Source organism: Xylocopa sonorina, chromosome 7, assembly GCF_050948175.1.
Source record: "Xylocopa sonorina isolate GNS202 chromosome 7, iyXylSono1_principal, whole genome shotgun sequence".
NCBI classification, from domain to species: Eukaryota; Metazoa; Arthropoda; class Insecta; order Hymenoptera; family Apidae; genus Xylocopa; species Xylocopa sonorina.
In genome coordinates, this window is record NC_135199.1 from 7,166,739 (window position 1) to 7,189,309 (window position 22,571).

General features: G+C 48.7%; 1 protein-coding gene across 1 annotated transcript in view; it reads left to right on the forward strand.

The window, feature by feature from the left end:
- Positions 1 to 39, forward strand: part of Olf413 (DBH like monooxygenase olf413) — a 225,155-nt gene extending 225,116 nt beyond the window's left edge. Inside the window, exon 10 of the transcript XR_013102048.1 lies at positions 7 to 39. The gene's annotated coding sequence lies outside the window, so the exon portion shown is untranslated. The remainder of the gene's footprint in view (positions 1 to 6) is intronic.
- Positions 40 to 22,571: the final 22,532 nt, after the last annotated feature.

Sequence of the window (22,571 nt, forward strand, 5' to 3'; positions counted from 1 at the left end):
AACGAGGGTTGCGATAGAGAGAGAGAGAGAGAGGGAGAGAGAGAGAGGGAAAGGCGGGGATTATCGTGGCCTCGATGAATCCTATCCGTTGCACGCGAGTTCGCGTAAACTTCGGCGTAACCAAGACCACCCCCACGCTAAGCGGATCTATGTTCAGGGATTATTTTTTCTGCACGAGCAACTTGCCAATTCGTGGTCGAGCAATAACGCGGCCGGGAACACTGTTTAACTAGTTGCAGCCGATCCGTGTTAATCGTGTCAAGAAGTTCCCTCGAAATATGCTGAAAAACACGTCACGTCTGAACATAATCTGGGCCAGAGTTTCCCCAGGAAAGTTTCCGCGTTCGTTTCGCGTTCCGTCGCGTCCGCGAGCAATGAGGCTTCACTTCGCGAAACTTTCCCGCGTAATACCGCGCGCTCTTTCTGGGAACGGGTATTTTTCATTTTGCCAAACTGCAATCAGAGTAAATAGTACGCTGTCCATGGAATATACGAGTCGCGAGAACACCACGAACCAGGTTTGATTCGCCTCTAAACGCAATCCATTTCTGCGCGCGGCTATCCGCGAGGGAATATTGGCGGACGAAGTTTTACAATTTTGCATTTTATAATTTTTAATTTTCGCACTACTTGGCGGAATCAGTACGCGATTCGAGAGTTGAACAGAAGACAAACGCGCGCGTTACGAGCACCGTGTCAACTGCGAGAACTCGAGGAGTCTTTACTTTTAAACAAACCAACTACCCTCACAACGATACGCTGTCTAACAATTTCCATCTGCCACGACCCAGTTCGATCCTGTTTCATTCCCACGCGCGTAACGGTTCGAAGCGGATTGAAACTCGCGAGATTGTTCGATATTTATGTAATACCGTTAGACGATTATAGAATGTTCGCATAGAGGCGCGCGAAGACGCGCATTAACAACTACGCGAGGCGGAATTTCTTGGCGCGTTTATTAAGAGGGAATCAACCCCCGGCGAGGTCGAAGGAGAACGCGCGCAGGTTTATTAATTAACGGCAACGACAATACCCGTACAGCAGGCGCCTGTAGGTGTACCCTAATTTTGACGATGGCTGACACACAACGTAGTATGCCAACTGTGTTATAATATTAGGCAACTACTTGCGCAAACACTTAGGGCGATCCCGGTTGTGTAGCGTTTGTTCAGTTACATTCCCGCGCAGGCTGCCAGTCCCGTAGCGAACGGTGGAAAGAGAGATCGGCGGGGAACAGTTGCTTATGCCCGCATGTTTCGCGCTGAAAATACATGTACTCGATTATACCGAGCGTTAAACGTGACAAGCTACGGGCGTAGTAATTGCGTCACGCCATTACATTTAATTAAAAGTTTCGCCCGTAATGCCTGCGAAGAAATCCGATTGTTCGAAGCTTCCTTAATAAAACGAACAGAGACGGAAGGTGAGAGGAGTGGAGAGAGAGAGAGAGAGAGAGAGAGAGAGAGAGAGAGAGAGCCTGGACGACGAAGGAGAGAGCTCGTTCACTCGCGTTCACGGGGCGTTACAATTAAGCCCGCGTAAACGTCCCATCCCTCCGCCATTTCTCGTTTAACGAGAAAATTGTACCGAATGGAAAAATTGTCGGAAGAAGTCTGCTTTTCAACCCCCGTCCGGTCACGATCTTCCACGATTCTTCTCCAGGTTCGAGGAGCTCGTTAAATCGAAAACAATCGTTCGAGGGTGGAAAAGAGGAGACGCGGCACGTGGCCCACTCGCGTCATTGTTTTGCATCCCCTATTCGACACGCCGCGGACGTTTCTAATCCCGCGGACTGATATCGTGGTAGTTTCGAGGCTTTGCGAGTTTGCAAACGAAATCTCGAACGATTTAGTTACTTCTTGCAGCGAAGGGTTGCTCCGTGGATCATTTGAATTTCAGTGCTACGTCTTCATCTATGTTTTTGATGATATATACACATGATCTCTATCATCGAACAATTATATTTTTCGCGTTTTCACAAATACTATGGCAAGATATTAACCGTTTCCTGGTTGTCAAAGTCTATCCAGCCGATCTGTTAAAAGGAACGGTGAGAACTCTTTCTGGCCCAGCTCGCAAAGCGAAATCTACGCAAGAATGCTCGTGTAACAATGTTCCGTTGAGAACCTTTCGGTTGAAAACTGGCCCTTTGATAGTCCAGCTTTCAGTTCGCCGGATTACAAATTGTGGTCGGAGTTAGCGAATGTGGTCTGCGAAAGTTTGGATAGCCGGAAGAAAACTTTGCCGAATACAGGCTAGTGGGTTATTCTTAGCGACCGCGTGTGTCACGACAATTCCCTGGCCAGATCCAGCTAAGCTTGTATCGAACGAAAGGTGTTCAGAATTTTTGTCTCCCCTTGCAGCGCGTAATAATTTGGTACCGCTTTTGCGACAGATCCTGGCGAACGAAGCGCGTCCGAAAAAGCGGCGAGGCTCATCAAGGATTTTCTCATTTCCTGCGAGCATCGTGCTCGGGAAATCCTCCCGTAATAGTCGTGACTATGGTCCAGTTCGCTGCGTTTTTCTAATTAGCGCGATAACGCTTATGGAGCAACAAAATCTCATTTTCCCGCGCCCTCGTTCGCGCGGCTAATTAAAATTTCTGTTTACACTGGCCACGGTAGCTTGATGTGTCGCTTTGTGCGGCGTTAATCGCGTGGCTTTATGACATTCTCGGTTTTGGTCTGAAAGAACAGATGGATCCGCAGCACCGCGCGATACAGGGGGTAGAAAATTATTAATAAACCCGCGTAAGCTTCGCCACAATTTATGGAATTAAACCGATTTCGAGAAATTTTCTTAAAGATTCATTTGCACGACTGTGAAGTAACAGTGAGCAACTTTAGCAGAACCGATTCGAGATCGACGTAACCTAAAATCCACAACAGGATTAATATATTCCGGATCTACGTACGTAGAGGCATAACCCGGCACACGAGCATGGCAGTATCTCGAACGTAGAACCTCAAAGGGTTAATCGATTGCGATGCACCGAACGCGTCGAAACCCATGGTTAATGCAAAGCTGCGGTTTCAGATTGAAATAGGGAATTCGTGTTGGCGTCTTCTAATTAAGCCTTCCGACGAATCACCCGCCGCGAATCGGTTCCGACGGCCACGCATCCGAATCGACCGTCGATGAAAGCGAAGGCGCCGCGGACGCTCGCGATTATCAAGACTGCGGTGGAAGAAACGAAGATCCATTGGACTTAAAACGTGCCCACGTGAGGATCGAGGAAGAACGAGTCGCTGTACAAGCCGCGAAATCTAAAGGCCAATATACGTGGCTCATTTTAGTTGCAGAACACGGTTGATTGAACAAGATAAATAGTGTAAATCGCCATAATATCAAGGAAACGTTCGACCAAATTGCGATTTATTAATTGCAAATTACTTTGATCACTGTGTTTATAGTTTCTTCGAGTTAACCGCGTCAGTCAAGTTAAAATGAACCCTGTACGTTTATCTTAAGGCGCGTGGAAGGTGGCAAGCGGAAGGTCGGTTGTACCGCTGCCGTCGCTGACCTTTTTCCCTACTCTAAGCGTCGATGAATTCGTCGCCTGTTCTCTGCTCTTCCGCGTTCTACAGACACGACTTCTGCTCATGAAATATCCGCGCCGTCGATTGCTCGTACAGAAGGAAGATATCGTAGTATGTATCGATACGTCGCGAACAAAGTGTTCGCGGTTATCTCATAAAGTTTTTACCGGTGAAACGCAAATCAGTAGCTCGCGACGAGCAAACGAACCAACAAGAAGGTAAAGTAATCTTGTTATCGAAAAAAAGTGTCCTTTGACTTGCTCGCTCAGATCAAGGAGAAAGCCGATTAAGCACTATCGGCGAGCAGTAAGCGCGAGAAACCGCTTCAGAGGGAATTCAAGCAGCACTTTCGTGGAATAAGTGTATACTCCATCGCATGAAATGATCGTGATTCATCTCGCTTCGAGCGGCTCGCCTACTCAGCCTTTGACCGGGCACGTTAATATCTCTTCCATAAAGTGAACGTTTATTTGTTACCGGAAGTAATCACCTTACTTTGCTCGCAGTTCAGAGGCGGCCGCCACTTCTTTCTCAGGGCTCCCTGTTGTCGCTGTTAATTTTCGTAAACGAAACGTTTACGAGAACTTACGACCACCCAGTGAAGCTTTAATTAAGTGCACCAATTTTATTCGGGACAATTTATTCCGTCGCGTTTCCGCGCGAACGCTGCCCCGTAGCCTCTCGACGCGATTAACAACCGCTGTAATTAAACAAACAATTATCGCGAACGATTCTACGAACGGTCCGTTAACGTCCCGCCAGGAAATGAGACGCCTTCGGTGGTAGGAAGCGACGGCGACACACGTCCGAGGAAATTCGTGTCACCTGGTTCGCGCTGCGAATCGATACGAAAGAACAATAAAAACTTTGGACAAGAGTTGGTCGCGTAAACTCGCCCAACTTTCGCGTACCCTTCGAGGCGTCGCGTCGCGACGATTCACCCCGTCTCGTAACATATTCGGGCCCCGCGTCTCGCGAACTTCGCAATTTACAGGGCGCGTCGACGCGGCAACAAAGGACCGTCCAAGGAACGCGATATCAACGACGAGCTGCGACTAACGAGTAACTTTATACTCGAATAATTTCTGTAACTCGTTACCTCGTTACTAACGACGCGAGTGTTTTTATAATACAAACGCGAGCGACGGGTAACGAAATAAACAAAGGAACCGGCGATGGGGCGCGGGCCGTGGACATGAAAAAGGACCGTTCCATTGCAACGGTGAAAATTGCGCGAAAGCATTTTCCGGGTGCGTGGTTGTTACTTATTCCTCTCGTAACGTGCAGTTACCGGTACGTACTTCTAAAACCCGCTGAAACTTTGATATGGCTCTAGAAAAACACTGTACCGCGTTTCTCGCCCTCCCTGAGGAATTTCATCGCGTTCGCGCGTCTCAGAGGACCGACTGATATTTATCGCGCGCATCTTACGTGGTTTCTCTTCGTTAACCGTTGATTATTCATTGAACACCGTGAAAGAAGAACTCGTGTTCTCTCATCGAGGATGCGCGTAGTCTCGAGTACCGACATTTGACTGAGCACGGCTGCGACGTGCCCAAAATAAAAGCACTCTGGAACTATAAGAGGATTCAAATATACGCAATTCCTTATCTCCGTGTTCTGTATAGAATGGAAAGCTCTAGGGACTTTCCATCCTCCAGCTTAAAATACTTATGCGCGTAAAAACCGTAGCATTTCGGTGGCGCGCGAGAGGAACACGGGCGAAATGTCAGGTCAGTCGTTCCAGCCCGCGGGAAGGCTGGCAACTTAGCCGACATTTTCCTTGGCAAACATTGTCCTTATTCCAACAGCGTAATATCAAGCGATTCGGACAACGTGGCGTCCGGGATAGAAATATTATACGATCCGCGCTATTATCTCTTTATTCCCGGGGTCCCGGGAAGACGTCTCGCCCTGTACGTAACGGCTCCACGACCGTGACCTACTAGACGTGGCAGGGTCCATTTGGTAGGCAAATTCACGGCAGCCCAGCCTCCAAATATTGAAACACGTACATAGAGAGAGATAGAGAGAGAGGTAGCTGGGGCTGTCGCGCGTGCACGAAACCAGCGAACGGTGCACGTGAAATCCGGTCGTTCGAGCTACATATTTATGTAAACGACAGCTCCCCGGAGCGTGGAAGACTCGCATTTCCTTATATTTCCGGCATTTCGCGAAGATTACGGTGGCATTCAGGTGACGTATTCACGGACCCCGTTGCCTCCACCGATGGCTGCCGCGCCGCTTTCTTTTCTTGTGCAACAGCGCGAGCGACGTCTGCGCGAGGCTTCACGCTCGTGGCGTCCCTCTGTATTCAGCCCTTCGTCCTGTTTCGGGCTTCCATCTCGAGCTGCCACCCTCCCCAGGACGCTTTCCTGCTTCTTACACGGGAACCGTGCCGCGTTGGATGGCCCGCGCATCCGTCGCCGCAATAATTTACCGTCTCCCCCCTCCAACCCAACGTTTTCCGGCCAAGTAATTCCCGTGAAGATTGTCGCGTTTGTTAACTATTACCGCGGGGCCGACCCAAACCGCCATCCTCCGTTCCCTCCGCGCTCGTTCCACTTTCAATTTCCATTGTTCCTCGGAAGCGTTGCCGCATTGTTAAGAATAATTCTGGTTAAACGGGGAGTTCGCGCCTCCGCTGCTGGGACGATTGAATCCTTTCGAGGGACGTTCGCGCGCTGGGAAAGTTAATTGAAGTTAATTCGCTCGCCGATTGATCGTAACGCGAATGGTGATCCTCTCTGACCGGAGGATCCCGTTCGCTTGTTGTATTTAGGGACGTAATTAAAGTAAATGGCATTTAAACGTTGGAGATCGAAGCGGATTATTCAAAAATTCATCCCTATGGGATAATGTGAATAATTACGATTGCAAATACATTATCGACGCCTGTGTTCCCGTGGCCGCGTATCCGCGATCAATCGATTAATCGGCTACGCGTTCGTTGGCTATTAATAAATGCATTGTAAATTGAATTTTCAATGAGAAAAATATCGTCTAGCAATAACACGCGTTAACGCCAATACAATAACTCAGAATTATTGAATGCCGCGATTAAAACGCGTCGCCGCTCGGGCGTGAATAAATAACTGCGTCCTGAAAATTTAATTCCCCATGATTTCGCGGAAATAGCCGGAGAAATTCATCGCAGGCGAATTACACGATTGGATTAGCAAGATTCCGCATTCTTTCCGCTGTGCTGATGCGATTCCCTTGATGGAACCGCTTGGCTCTTTTGACAACGAAAATTCTAACTATCCGACATTTCCCGAGCCTCGACGACAGCGTATATCGCAAGATGCATAATATTCTGCAGAGGAACAATCGCTGGAAGTGTGCATTCGAACAAAGCGGATCAACAGAAGGGAGAGACCAGCGACTTTATTAATTTTTTCAAAAAGAATGAAAGTGCTGTCCAAGATTGAAAAGAGAACGAGAGAGAGGAAATGGCTGTGAACGAACGAGTTGCAAAGGACGATTTAATAAATCCCAGGCAAAAGGCGCGAGTCAACGAAAGTAATATTTATAACTGGTATCGAGCGTAGCGAGATTAAATTGTCCTCTCGCGATGAAATTCCTGCAGAGTCGCCAACTTACCATCGCGCTCGCGAACGAAATAATTTCTAACGGCAGAACTCTCGCCCCGTACTCGCGAAACGTCCCGCTCGCGACGGTGACCGCGAAAGCAATACGCTCGCCAACCGTAGGAATACCTTTCAGCGGACACCGTGCACGTGTTCGAACCGCGATGGCGGAAAAACAAGAGCATATTTCAGGAATAATGGCCGCGGGTCAGAGACGCGTGGGCATCAGTTTAAATTACGCGCTGGTCCGCGCGAGGACCGTGACAACTGGTTCGAGCCTGGCGAACGAAACGCAAAAACGTTGTTCCGCCCCCGCGGTAACGGCCGATCAATCCCCCGGAGTGGCGTGCTCGTTGCATCGATGACAGGCGTCATTTGCAATGCTATTAGTTCGGTCTTAGCTACAACAATGGGTAATTTGAATGTATTAATTCGTCGTTGACACGGTAACGTTCATTGTTCGGTTTAGACAAGCGGGTAAAGGCCGCGGAGTGTAGGCGCGGTCCAAGTGACAAGGAACACCGCGACGACGAGTACGGACGGGGAATGAGAGAACGATGATAGAGAGAAGGGAAGAATAGAGGGAGGACGGAGGTGGGCCGTGTAAATGCATGTATATTGCTTCATGAATGCACGCGCGATGAGCTTGTAGTTAGCCGTCGTGGCGTCATTATTAGCGTGGCCCGGCTTATACGTCGCGCGTCTAGAATTCGCTGTGACAAATGGCCTCCTGGCAGACGAAACGGCCCGAAAGCAATTTGCGCTCGGTGCTCCGCGGCAAATTTCCGCCGCGTTTAATACCGGTTAGACTTGGTTCGAGCCTCTATGAAGTATCAAACGGGAATAAACTTAAAAGACGCGCGAAATGCGGGTATCTTCGAAAAATGACAGACGCCACCCCGTTGGGCGCGTTAATTCCCAAATTGGGGAGGAAAAGCTTGTACTCTCCTTGGAGTAATTAAACTCTTGGAGTAATTAAAGAGTAATGCTTTTCCGCGACCAGTTCGAAGAATAAGGATTTTAATCGACAAACGGATTTTAATCAAATATCCCATTAATCGTGCGTGAAACGAAGAATTCCCGGAATATCGATGAGACGGTTGATGAAATTTTCCGATATTGAATTAACACGGGCATTCATTTCGATGCCGCGCGACGGAACTGCAATCAAGGCGTTACGTTAATTTATATTCAATTCCAAACACGAAAGTTCCTCGTGTAATGCCTCTGTAATTACAACCGATGCGCATTTCGTCCAATGCTTGAATCGGTTAAAGGCCGACCGAACCCTTATTCCCCGTCTAATTACGCTTTAGCTCGGGGCGAGGGGGTGAAAGACAACCAAAAGGGACGCTCGTGGATCGATAGAGAAAGAGAGAGAGAGAGAGAGAGAGAGCAAACTGAACGGGAAACGAAGAAGCGTATGATAAACTGTGTGCCCGCTGTCCGTCCAAGCCGCAGAACGCTGTTTTCCGACCGACGAGCAAAAAGGGAAAGGTGTTGGGAAAAGTCGGTGCTACGCAAACGAACGAGAAAACTTATACGGTAACCGCGAGCGTCTTCTTTGGTGCGCAACAAGTTACAATAACGGTTGATGGAACATCAACATTTCCGGATGAATCACAGCCGCCACTTCGCACGAGTAGACCACCCCACGTATGACGAATAATATTAATCTAGCTGAAAGGGTGAAATCACGACTGACTCGTTCGTTACTGGTTTCGCAAGAAGAAGTCCGCAGATAAGGATTGTCAAGGAAAGTCATTCTCTTCGAGCCAGATCGGATCGCCGGATGCTGAAAGGGGCGGGGATAGGAAAGTTTTCTTAGCGACGCCGGAGAAATATTACCCTTTATCACGTCCGGCTACGATCATTGCCGGCCAATACATGGAAAGAGCTTTATTCTCGATCCCCTTTCAATCTCCTGATGGGACAATTTCCTTCGAAACGGCGAATGATCAGCCAATATCTATTTCTATACCTTTTTCTGAGACCCTCGGCCGCCCCCTGCCCCCGACTCCGTCCACGATCGCCGACCTATTTCTATTAGCCATTTATGGTCGATGAGTTACTTTATGTAGTTCCATTGATCCTGGTTGGCCGTTCGATTCCGTCGTATCAGAGGACGTATAAAATGCCGACCCATTGTTATCTTGCGGATCGCTGCGAGGGGGCTGCCCGGACGGGTCGACGCACCGAACCTAACACACAATCTAATCTACGGGAGAGGAAGAAATAAAGTTTTCGCCGGCTGCGTCTGCTGCGTGGAGAGCTCCGCCGCGCTCGAGATTGTTTTCGAGTCCCGGGTAAACTCTATTTTTCAGGCTTCCACGGTCGTTCGGAAAAATTGATTTTCTCTCTGAGGGGTGGTAGCGTAGGATGTTGCAGGGGCCGCGCGGAACTCGATGAGACGCGATAGCGAATTCAGTCTGAATCGGACGATAGTAATTATATCATACACGAGAGTGGTATGTGGTAAGTTTCCGGACCGTGGAGAACGCGAACGAAGTATTGGATGAAGAGATGATTTCATTTTCCCGGATAGCCTCGTTCTAACTCGATGCGCTTGTTCCAGGCTCGTTCCCGGGAATCTCTACGACGTCCTCGTTCGAGCTAGTAGCGGAAGATAGTTGCGTAAAGGGTATGGATTATTCGCTGGTATTATTTTGCCCGTTTATCGAGAACGGTGATCGAAGCATCCCTTCGAGCGGAGTGCTCGAGAGAGACAGAGGGGGTGAAACGGCAGGACCTTGAAACGGTGGCAAACGCAATTCCACGACCCTCTCGTTGCCCTATCGCAATGACGTCTCATTCCAAGCGTATTCCTGCTTATCTCGTGGCTGGTCGGTAAATAAACGGAGGCGAAGCGGCACTAAATTTTCTACGACTTCGCATGCCGGCAAAATCGGAGATACCGCCCGTGATAATCTTCAACGCGCAAGATACCGCGGCCTCTGTACACGCGACTCTGATTCAGCAGTCACGACCTGACAGGGATATTACTCGGTTACAATTTGCAGCTACGGCCACGAGCTAGCATGGCGGTCACGAGGACCACGGCGACGTGTGCACGTACCAGGGGTGGCGACCCGCGACGCGTCGATTTAACGGCATCTTCGAAGGGAGACGCGGTGCCACGATCGTTACTTTTTAAATAGAACTGAGATTGCTTGCAAGGATAGCTTGCAAGGATTACTCGATACGTTACCTAGACGAAAGCAGCGGATCCATCGATCGACGTACGTAAGCGAGCAAATGGTACGGCTCGTTACAACGGGCAGCTAGATTGGAATTGTCGATGATTGTCATACGTGCGCATTATCCGTTGTACGTAACAATGACTGTAACGTTCAACCGTGCTGGGAAAGTAGAACGTTGCATAATGACGTTAATGGCGCCGCGTGCCTAGATCCGACGAATTATAAGGAAGACGGAGCGATACGTCCAATGCTCGGATACTTGTATTAAACTAATTAAATTCCCCGGTTTATCTGACTAATTGAGGCACGGTTAAGAGACTAACGCAATTACGACAAATTGATTGCATTTGTCCGCGTAATTACCGTGCCTGATACCCGGGGGACGCGAGAAAAGAACCATCGATCGCTTCGTCCACGCGTTGATTATGAAACTTTCATTCATTAATTCCCCTAACGAGGAAGGATAATTGAAGCGACGGTGCGTGCGTGGATCGCAAAACGGTGCGACCGATTCGTTAGTACACGATAGCGTCATAATGCGACTAGGAACGATACTAATTTTGCGATTTAACCAATAGCTGCTGATGATCCTCTACGTATGATAACCATCTCGATGATAACTACTCGTTTCGATTTTCGTATCACAGAGATTCGTGCAGTGTAAGAATTTTTACGATCCCAGCCACCATGTTGCGCACTGGTTACTCGTACATCGCTTTTACCAGATAAGATTATGCAAGAGAGCTTGAATTATGTAAACGCGCGGATGCTAACCGTAGTTAAGCGGCAGACGGCGCGGAGCAAAAATCAATTTATTTCAGTGAATCTGATCACCGACACTGGCTAGCCTGACATTAAGATATATCGTCGATCCTCTTCCTTTCTTTTTTCATTTCCCCCCCTCTCCCTTTCCGTTCGTTTCACGTTAAAGTAAACCGTGTTTCGCAGTGCAAATGTAGCGTACGCCTTATACGGAAGAAGATAAATGGATGCGGTTACTCAAATCAAACGGTAGTATCCAGCCGCTGCAGGTTACCATGTTCTGCAACGCGCGCACTGCAAACAGCGATTTATAATATTTAATGAAACAGGATGATCGCCTCCTGCGCGCAGACCTACTTAATACGGAATGTAATTCGAGACGGGGAGAAGTTGGAATTCAACGACGCAACGAAGTCACGTGAATGTACAAATCTCGAAGGCTTAACGTCCCTTTGTCCAATTACACCGATATCCATTTTAATTCGAGGAGGTTCCTCTACGCTCTGAGATTTCTATCGCGATACACGACATCGCTTTGCAGATATCATTCGACACTTATGTATCTGTCGAACGAAGATTACTTAGCATCAGAGGAATTGCGACTGCTTCGATCGAGTTTCGAACACCGAAATCCAATAACCATCGACGAAGAAAGGGGTTTTAGTTAATCAAGGAGGAACGAAGGGTCGACGGTAGAAAAAAAAAAGGAGGCAGCGGTTCAACGAGGAGGAAGCCCCGACGAGAAACGGTCCGCGGCTCCGAAAGCGGCGGTCTCGGTTTTCCAGTCCCGTTTACTCGACCGCCCAGGTCCAGGGGATGGGCATTCTGCTTTTACCATCATTTTTAATTCAGGTTACCACGTTCAAGTTGCGAACGAATGTGCCGAGAAACCCGGCCCGTGCTTCCGTGTGTCGACCCCATTAACGGCGCTGCGGTGGAAGTGAAAAAGCCCGGAATATTTTTAATTGGACCGCAAACTTTGCCGGTACCGGACTCTTGTTGCGAGTTTCCGTAAGCGGGCGCGCTGATGCGCGCAGGTTCGCGCGCGGTAAAACGTTGGACTCGGAAGTGACGTCAACCGTGTCGCCATCCTCGACGATTCTGCCTTCGTGCCTTTTTTCTTTCTCTGCTCAGTCTCGCGTGTCCAGTGTAAAACGGAGCAAGGAAAGACCAGAGAGAGAGAGAAAGAGAGGGGAAGAAAGAAAGAAGTCAAGTTAGAACGTTGTCAAGTGCACGAGCCAGACGTAGCACGCGCGACATTTCAAGTCCACGCATATGGGTTGCGAGTTAGGCGAACTGTCCATGAAACAGGGTTAAGCACAGTCGATGGAAGTAATGGTAGCGGTGATCATGAAATCAACTGGTTCGGGTCTGTGGCGAGCAAGCTGCGACACTCGTGGACCGTCGTTGTTTGCACGAGCGACTTCGATCCGTTGAAACAGCAAAGTCTCGTCTCTCGACCATAACCGCGAGCGAACGAAATCATTTTCGCAACAAATCGCACGGCGCGGCGGTGGTGGCGGAAATTGGGAAGGACAAGCGATCGGTGTTCGGCGAACGTGCCGATGAATCTCGCGCGAGGATCCCGCGGCGATGTTGAAACGAACGAGCGTTACCTCGAACGCGCCACCGAACCGGTGGCCAAGCGGCGGAAATTAAAATTTAAAGCTGGGCTTACGCGCGAAATTAAGTGCCGCGTGGTGGCTCGATTGTACGACAGAGAGCTCGATCGATTCGACCGTGACGAGATTGGAATTGAAAGCCGTAGTAATTGATCGACAATTGAGGACTGTCTTTGAATTGCAACGGCGCAAATTGTCCCATAACGAAGCCATTCGAGTTAGGGAGGAGCGGTAACAGGTAGGAAGGGAATTTATCTGTATCGTCCCTCTAGTGTTTTCTGGGCTCTATGAGAAAAATGAATTTCCGCGCTATTTTCCAGGGGGAACGTGCCCGCCGTGTCTCTGACGGCTTCTAAATATTCAACGTGTAAAACCGTACACGATAAACGCGGAACCGCTGAAGCTCGAAGCATCCTGCGGGGTGGCACGTAGTGGCTGGTTCCGTCACGCGGCGCAGAATCCCGCGAAAGCTACACCGCGCACAGAATTAAATCGCGCATACGTCCAACCGGAAAGAAAATATCTTTCCTCGATGCGCGTGCATGCACCAGGCGTCGCGAAGCTTCGTTGTTTCCGCCTGCTGCCGCGCTACTTTCGTTTGGTCTCGGTGCAAACGCAGCCCAACCCTTCCGCGTCTGTTTCTCGACGAACCACCGCCGCCATCCCCGGAAATCTACTCGCGAGGGAACGTAAATTAATTTAAAATGTATGATTAAGAGGTGGGGGTGAAAAAAGAACCGGAATCCCTCGCCCTAGAGGCGCTCGCCGCTGTCTCGTAAATTTCGCGTACCGCAACGCGCGAATCGTGCCGCGAAATTACGCCGTTCCCCCGCGGCCTCTGTCTAAAGAGCTACCGCGAAAATTAGTACGGTGTCCGCATGAACGTGCATGCAGTCGTTTAAGCAAACGCGAACAAGCGTACCCGTTCTGTCCTTTGAGTGCGGTCCCCGTGCTCGTCACGGTTCTCCATTCTGATATTAGGAGGGAATCTCCGTGGATCCGCAGAATTGGTTCCGGTTTAATACGCTGGTGTCCCGTGGAAATGAAATACTGCGGTCGTAAAGTAACGCGATCGTCATTGTCAGCGGGGACATTTATCGACGTAACCGCTACCTACCCAGGGTAGAGGTAATTTAATCGAGTTTGATTGTAAATTGGAATTAATACGAGAGAAACGTAATGGCATTCGATGGTCCAGTTTACGAGGAAAACGTGTACGTTTCGTAAAAAGAAGATACCCGCCCTGTGTCCCGTTTCATCAGCGCACTATTTTCCTTACACCCAGCTGTATTCAAGCTTCGCTTGATATCTTGCCGCGGCGAAAAATGGAGTCGCGTAACTGAATTCTAACGGCGGTGAATGTCGCAATTAGGGGCGCATTGCGACGACCGAAATTCGCGAGCCACTCCTGGCCGTGTCTCGCGAACGATCGCCGCGTAAAATTACGCAATAAACGTTACGGGATAGAAGGACGAGCGAGCGGAGATCGTGCGCGGTCATACAACATATTATCCGTGTCGGACGGTCCGCGACCGCGTCTCTTTGTCCCGCGGTCTGGCTGAGGTTTCACGCAGCAATTGAATAAATATTCATTAGCGTAATTAGTATGCGCGCACGGGCACACTGCCCTCTGGACCAGCGGTGTGCCTTTAATTGTAGACTTCTCTGCCGCCCTTTTTCGTCCCGTGGTTTATAATTTACTCGGCGGAGAGGGCTCGCGAGCGCCCCGCTAGCGTGTTTCGAAAGCGCAGCGAGAAGCCACGTTAATTTCGACGCTGCCGCGAAACCCGATTCGACGGAATAATTGAAGCAATCCGTGTCACTTGACATCGTTTCAATGGTTAGCTACGATCGTTCGACAGAGAAAGTTGATCGATAAACGCCGCTACGAACGTTCGAACTGTGTCTATTCGGCGTTCGAACGCTGGGACGAACCGAGCGTTTTCAACGTTCTTCCTAACGTGGAACGTAGGGACGAGCGCACGCTTCGAGTTGAAATTATAAATTCGAATAATATATATTTCACGAGGATGCATTTCACTGCTTCAGCGTTCGTTTTCTTGCGCAACTGCGTTTAATCTTTCACCCACTTCCTCCTTCGTTGCACCAGCGTTTTACGCGTGTCCGCATTTTCCATGCGCATATACTATCATTTAATAATTTTTACTTTGTCAGTGGCTTGAAACGTGATCGCAGAGTTTTCGAAGAAGATAGATGATCGAGCCTCGAAATTATCGCGCGGACGTATTTAATAAAATGCTGTGACACAAACTGATGATACCGATATTGGCTGGATCCACTTCACGGAATATCGGAATCCGTGACATCTATATAATTCTCTGTTACATGGGAGACCTTTGAACGATTCCTGGTGTACTGTGGGCAAGCTAAGATTGATCGTCTTGTGTATCGGATTCTGTGTCGTATAAACGATACCTCTGTAACCGATAATACGTCTTGCACGTATCAGCTTAAAGGGTGTCGGCCACGTTACTTGACCCGTTCCGCTTCCGCCGATTACACCCCTTTTTTTACCATTTCGCAACCCTCTGGAAAAAATTACCGTCGCGCGTATACAGACGAACATATCGCGAACGATTACAAACGACACGTTGGTATCCACGAATTTAAGAGGGCATTAAAGCAACGCGGACGTTCAATTTCACTTTTTTCCACCGGTATTTATTACCAGGGAATGTGGGTCGTCGCTGTCCAACTTACGCGCAGGGTTCGCGAATCTGATGAATACGCGGGCGCGGATTACACTTGGTTAATTCTCGAAAAATGAAACGACGAGAACGTCCATGAATTCGAAAGTGGCTTTCCCGCGATCCGGTCGGCGATCTCGCGTTCGACGGCCGTGCCATTCGCGCAACCTGTTGTCGCGCCTCCAGTTTCGATTGAAATCCAAGTAAGCGGCAAACGTTCCACGTTTAACCCTGGGTATGCGTTTATCAAAGTTATACCAGGAAACAAAATCGCCAGCAGGGATGCCTTTCGCCGCATCAAAATCGGGAACAATATTCGCGCGCACACAGGGCAATCCATTACACTCGGTGGATTAAAACGGGGGTAGGGGGTAGCGAGCAAACAACCACCGTAGCGTATCCGCGGCATTACGGGAACGAAAATGGCGCAAATCGCGGCTTCGACAAACGAACAACCGCGGTGTGCAAAAAAATATGAACAATGACACTCTTCGCCGTTGCAATCGCGGCTGGCGAAACAACCCAGCGCCACGAGGGCCATTTGGCGAAATTGGCCACGGCCGAGTTTCAACCGCAACGCCATCGCTACGCGCCCCGCGTTCCTGCGGAAGGCATAAATAAAAAAAGCTTTATTTTCAAATATCGCGTATGCCAGCGGAGAAGTCCGCGTTCACCTGTCAGGCAGGACCGATCGCGTAATCCCCACACACGTCTCGAACCCTATAAATCATAAACTTTACCCTCCCCCGCAGGAGCTGATCGGGGTGAAAAAGGTGGAGCGGAAGCGGGCGCAAGATCGAGCGAGACGACGTGGCGAGACGAAAGAAGGATGTTCCGACAGGGAAGAATTTCATAACCTCTTAATTGCACATACCACGATAGCGCCACTCATTTACATTTATATATCGCATTCCAATAGCTCGAGGCTCGGCATGCTTCAGCCTATATTTTTCTGCTCGCGTTTCCGCAAGAGAATTTTCATGCGACCGTAGGCGACCGTCGATCGTACGGGGTCTCTCTTGGGTACGCGCGTGCGATTATTTCGCGCACTCCTCGATCTTTCATCGGTGAAATCGAAGACAACAGCTGAGGACACGATCCGTTTGATCGAACTCAATTTGCTTCTGATGCTGCTCTCTCTTTCTCTCTCTCTCTCTGTGCCTAGGTAAAGGAAAAATATTCAGGATTCTAAAAATTATTCTTGGAGTATTGAGCTATTAAATGAACGAGTCGTTAATCTTAACGTGCCAGGGAGGCAGATCAGTCGACTGCCACGAACGAATTAGTTAAGCGTATATTAATTCAAATGATCGAAGTCAAGTGCATTTTGAACACTCTGGAATCGCGATGCGGTAGGGCTGAAATTATTCAACCTGCTGGTGTTATCTGATTTATGATTTTAAACGGTCATTAAGGTCACACTCGTTTCAGGACTCCTTATCATCCAGAAACGCGATCTCGAAGAATACAGCTTACAAGATTAATGAATTGTTTAACTGATCACGACTGCAATTTATACCCTCGCACGGTACGTATTACGTCTCCTCTGTGTAACAAATTAATACACCTGGGGAGAACACGGCGGTGGGAACATAATTCTAATGAATTCCTTTTGTTCCACGTCACTGTGATTCCAGGAATGGTAAATGACTAGACCCTCGAGTAACCGTGCAGATCACCGTACACCTACCGGAGTAATTGGAACCACATATACACGGCTAACTTAAAATTAGTCACAGAGAAGGTTGTTCTTGCCGGAGCAAAAATATTGAGAAACACCTGGAAACAATTATCGCTCGTGCTCTACTGGCAATGATTACGATCTATTCTAGCGAATCCGATATAATTTATAGCGCTGCAACAAAATTAGCGATATCGATCAGAGGAAGTGCGGAAAGGTACTCGACAGCCGGTGAAATTATTAGCAAAAGACATTACGCGAGGCAAATTAGAGGCTATTTTCGAGCCAAGGGTGGCAAAGAATCTCATTTCGTTCGTTTAATTTCGCGTAAATAAAACATCGCAGGCTTTCAGCATCGCGGATTTAACTTCGACGAAACAGCCAGCTCGACGCGAGCACGTCGAATTATAAATTTCATCGCAGCAATCCGCTGGTAGGTCGGCAACGCGCGACCACGGGTAAAGGAACAGGTCAATAATGGCTCGTAAAACGCTCTTCAAACGCGGCTGGTGTACATCGCGTCGGGTAGCAACAAACGGCAAGAACTCGGAGACGAGTGGCGCCGAGAAAAACGGCTTTCATTAAGGACGAGTGGTAATGAGAAAAACGGGTTTCGCGCGAAGTGCCGGCCGCGCGAGGAAGCGTGTTTTTGCCCGGCGGAATGCGGTTATCGAGGAGAGTCCACTTTCGGCCCTCTTGTATCCCTGATTGCTTTCAGCTGGACAACGAGCGGCTGCAACCTGCTCGATAACAGTTAGATCTTCGCCGGATCGGTTCGTCCACCCACGTTGGATCGCGGTTTTTCGCTCGCGAGTCTCTCGCGAAACGACGCCGCTCCATCAACCCTGGCGATCCGCGCACCGATCGTGAGGAACAATTTATGGCGTTCGTCGCGCAATTACGCAAGACGCTGCGAGTAGATAAATCGAAACCGTGGCGGATATTTCTTGGTCGGTGTGCGAGCGAACGCGCGTCTTCGCAACGCGCGTTCCAGTAAAAATGAACCGCGAATGTGTATCGTTGCATCTCGGGACGGACGAGGAATAAATCTGCGTGATGGGCACGCGAGATGAAGGGGGAGAAGGGGATGGAACGGGGAAGGGAGCGCGGTAGACAGGGTAAATAATTCTGGATCGTTGCGTGGGGTAATAAATAACAGACGAGGCTAGCATTTTAATTGATTGCTCGTTTTAGCGATCTGATAGCCGGAGGATTCCTATTTGCGGAAGTATGAGCTATGGTTGTTTGCCGCTGGTTAGGCGTTCCTCTTTTTTTCACACCTTTAAACAATAAACCGCCCGCGCGGCGAAAATCGATAAGTACCGTTCCGCATCGAGTACGTAATTTTTTTACACGCCTGGACACGCGAACTTATTAGAGTAATTGCTGGATTTCCATATTTATTATTCATTACCTCGCGGTACCATTTGTTTCATTGAGACGTGTTCCGCGACAAAAAACCTATAAAATACCCGAGGAACGTATAAAACAGAGACGATAATAATGTATCCGATTCTTTGCATACTGGGTTACCGCGTTGCAGAAGTTTCTGTGGAAATAATAAAACACTGCGATTACTTACGTGGAACATTCGAACATTCTTGCACTTGTATCGCGTCCATGATAAAATGATACAGGAAACTCTCAACATCCTTCGAAGTGTCTTCGAAGGAGCACGTCCTCTACCTTCGATATCGGCCGTGAAACAGTCGTCGTTAATTTTACGAGGCGCTGAAAATTTCGACACAAACGACTCCGCCGTAATGTTTCGAGTTTAGATGGCACGATCGAACGTGTAAAATGAAGTGGGACGTGCAGAAATGCCGCGAGCACACGCTTATGGAGTCTCGCGAGGGCCATGGTCGCGTCGAAGCGTACCCACGGCCAGGCAATGTACATAATGTCGGGACTCGCACCTGGAACGCAACGTGGGCCGTGTAAATTCAAGGTGCAAGGTTATGGATGATGTATTGCGCGACGCATCGACGCTGGGATATTTCCTGATTGGCTGGATCGTTGGGAACGAGCTGGCCGCTCCGCAGAACGTCCAGACATCATTGCTGGATGAGAAACGACGTCGTTTTCACGGCGCGCCTCTGCACGGCCGGATTAACGGCGCGAGAGCCGCCAATTTTCTGGAATAATAAGATCGTTCGTGGAAACGGGTTTTCCGGAGCTGTTGCATTACCATTGTGCAAGCGGCTCGTGGCCACTTGTACGCGTTCTGTTGCTTCTTCCGATACCCTCTCGATGCGTCTGTATTTCAGTGAATCTCGAACGAGTCCTGAGAAAATGAAAAATTTTATTTAAAAAGATTAAATCACTCTCAGTAGCTTTCGCGTAATCGTCTAAATAGATCCTGTTCCGGATAAAGCGCACACTTTTCGCGAACGAAACGTATCAAACGCGACCGTTGACCCGATGACCCGCAAGGGAACCACGTATCGCACAGTCGATTATATCGATTCGACCCGTATCCGTGACATCCTTCCGCCAATCGCGATTTTCGTGGACTTTAAACTATAAAGGGGCACATCGCATAGACGGGTCGTAACGGTCGGTAATTAGGTAATTTAACTGCTTTGTAGTTGGCGTTCGACTGCAAGCTTCGACTACTGACGATCCAGTAAAATGTACGTATATATCGCTACGGACCGACTGTATCGTTAGCACGAACGTCGCCCCTATCGATTCTAACACGCGATTATTCCGCGACGGGATTACGTTGTAACATGACAGTGCATCAGAAATGAAATCATACGTTGTCCACGAATTCTAAACTTCTCGGCTATCAACGGTGGTACTGTCGTAATTGATTAATCGCGTGACCGGCGCGATCAGGGCCACGATTTGAACAGTAATTTTTTTCAATTGCATTACCACCGCGCTCCTCGGTTCGCTCGCCCTTTTTCATCCCCCGTCCGGCTCGTTGCGCGGCCCGACCTCGCCGCCACGGTCAGAAACGAGATTGAACCCCTGAGAAAAGGTTAAGCCCCTAACTGTAGAGGTCGTTCGGCAATAAACCGTGAGTAGGTATATTCGTTAGCTCCACGGGCGTTCAGCTCTGTAAATTGCCAATAGACCCGCCAGGCTTTGCAATCCTAATAATTAAACGCTCGAAAGCAAACGATATTGTCAAAGAGAGACCGCGTCGATATTGATTTAATTAATACACCGAACGTTCCGCGAAATGCCGTGCGTCCCGTATAAATACGAAATAATACGATCGATCTCACAGTGACGCGTACGGAGGGTGCACGCAGGGATTTTTAACACGCGACGCTGCTACGTGGCGTTCAGCTGATAAATCAACGGTTCTTGTCAGCTGTCGTCGTAGATGGATTTCAAGCGAGAGCTTGCGGTCTTAAAACACTGGCAAACAGAATATTTGTCACGATTTGAGAAAGCGTCAAGCTGTGTACGAACGTGTCTTCATCGCGACCAGTGATTGCAGCGATGCATCGATGCCTGCGATATCGCGATTGTCAACGATGACCCATTTAGCCGCGAATTCCTTATGGACATATCGCTGAGGATCGTTTCGCGAGGTACAGGACCCGTGTCAAACGTTTTCGAGCGATACGTACCTCGCGTTACGCGTTCTCCAGCCGGGTAACATCCTCGCGAGCATATTTCGCGACGTTTCCCCGCGTGTGCGATTGACGAACACCAGCGCGCGACACTGAACGGAAGACCGGTCGTTTCTTTTGGTTCTATTTATGCGCGAGCTATCGCCAGTATGGCACGTGAAAGGTGTTCGACATAAATTTACCTTACAAACTTGGCAAATAGACGTGACGCTGCCGTGAAACGCAGGCGGCACCCAGCGCACCCAGCGCCCCGACACCCTTCATGCAGAATTCATGCGCGCCCTCGGTTAAGTCAGCCGAACACGTAAGAAACTGTCCATATTTTAAGCCATGACTGAGATGGTCACAACCCGTGACGCACAACAATGCACGGCATCTCGCGCGTATTCAAACGCCGCATTCCCTTCGCGAATGTTCTTCGCGAGCAGTTTCGTTGCCGCGCAATTAACAATTAAACCGCTCGATTACGAATTTATTACATCCGTTTGTGTAAATTTCGAATCGTTCGCGGTGATAAATTCAGGTAAACGTAACAATTGATTTTTTATTCGAACCGGCAATGGTATATTTTATCACTCAACACGGAATCATTGTTCAGCTACACGCGTTGTCCATGCTGGTTAAAAACATGATCGATCTAACGATTTGTCGTTTTACAAAATGCATCGAACTTTACGCGTTTCGTACTTTTTCAAACGAAGTTAACCCTTTGCGCTCGACGACTTTTTCACACGTAATTTATATAAAAATAAACATACGAAAGTGTTTTATTCTGATATATTATCTGTGTCTACATTTTGAAAAAGATAATTATCGATGTTCAAATTCTGTAGCGGTGTTTGGTGTGATATTATACAAAACACTTACCAGGGCATTCTAAGTTGCCAGAATCCTGTGGGTCATCGCTGCTACTTCCGGATTCACTGTCTATTACACTAATTTTGTCTATTTCTCACACCCGATACGTCATTACACTTGCTGTTTGTACTTGCTCTGCCACCAATTTAATCGCGATCAATTCGAAATGAAACTCGCCTTAGAACTTTCAAACGAGTGGTGGAAAATTTCGCGACAAATATGCTCGCTGCGACCGTCGAAAGCGTACTAACGCTAGACACATCGTATTCAGGACTACAGTCGTAGAGGAATTTTATCTTAATCCCCGTTCCACGTCACAATGTCACTTTCCAACCAAAAACAAAAACAGCCTGAGGGACCTTAATTCTCCGAACCAATACTTCGCATCTATCAACTAGAGATAACGAAATTCAGTATAAATACAGCCGCTCGTGTAGTCACGCGAAACATCGTGGCGAGTGAGTGTCGTCGTTCGAGCGCGAAGTGTTGAAAGTGTGCTATATCAATTATTTCTGGGCGTGATCTAATTTATTTCACGCTCGCTGTTTTACAGACATCCTTCAGGATAGACGAAAACGTTTATGGCATCACTTTTGTCGGATGGCTGAATTTCTAGCCGAAGCAACGGGACCAACAAGGACGGAATGCATTATGCAAAGGTATCCGCCGGATCGGTGGCGAAAAATCAATAAAGTGGATTCGGCTGACAAAGTCCGCGAGGTTTCGCGCCTCATAAAGGACGGAAGCCGTTCACCCTGGGCGCCGGAAGAAAAAAGGAATCGCGCAACGTACGTAAATTACTTTTTCCATCGACAAAGCGGGTTTCGGAACACGCCACAATGACGTTTCTCTTTCGGCTGGTTCTTCCTCAAAGCAGCCTGTCCCGCGTTAGATCTCACCCCTATACGTGCCAATATCCCCCTCGCCACCCCGTCGAACCCACCCAACGCTTTTTCTCCGTCAGACGCGCGCAGCGCGAGGGTTTCACGTCGCCGAATAGCACGGAGGGGTATCAATATTC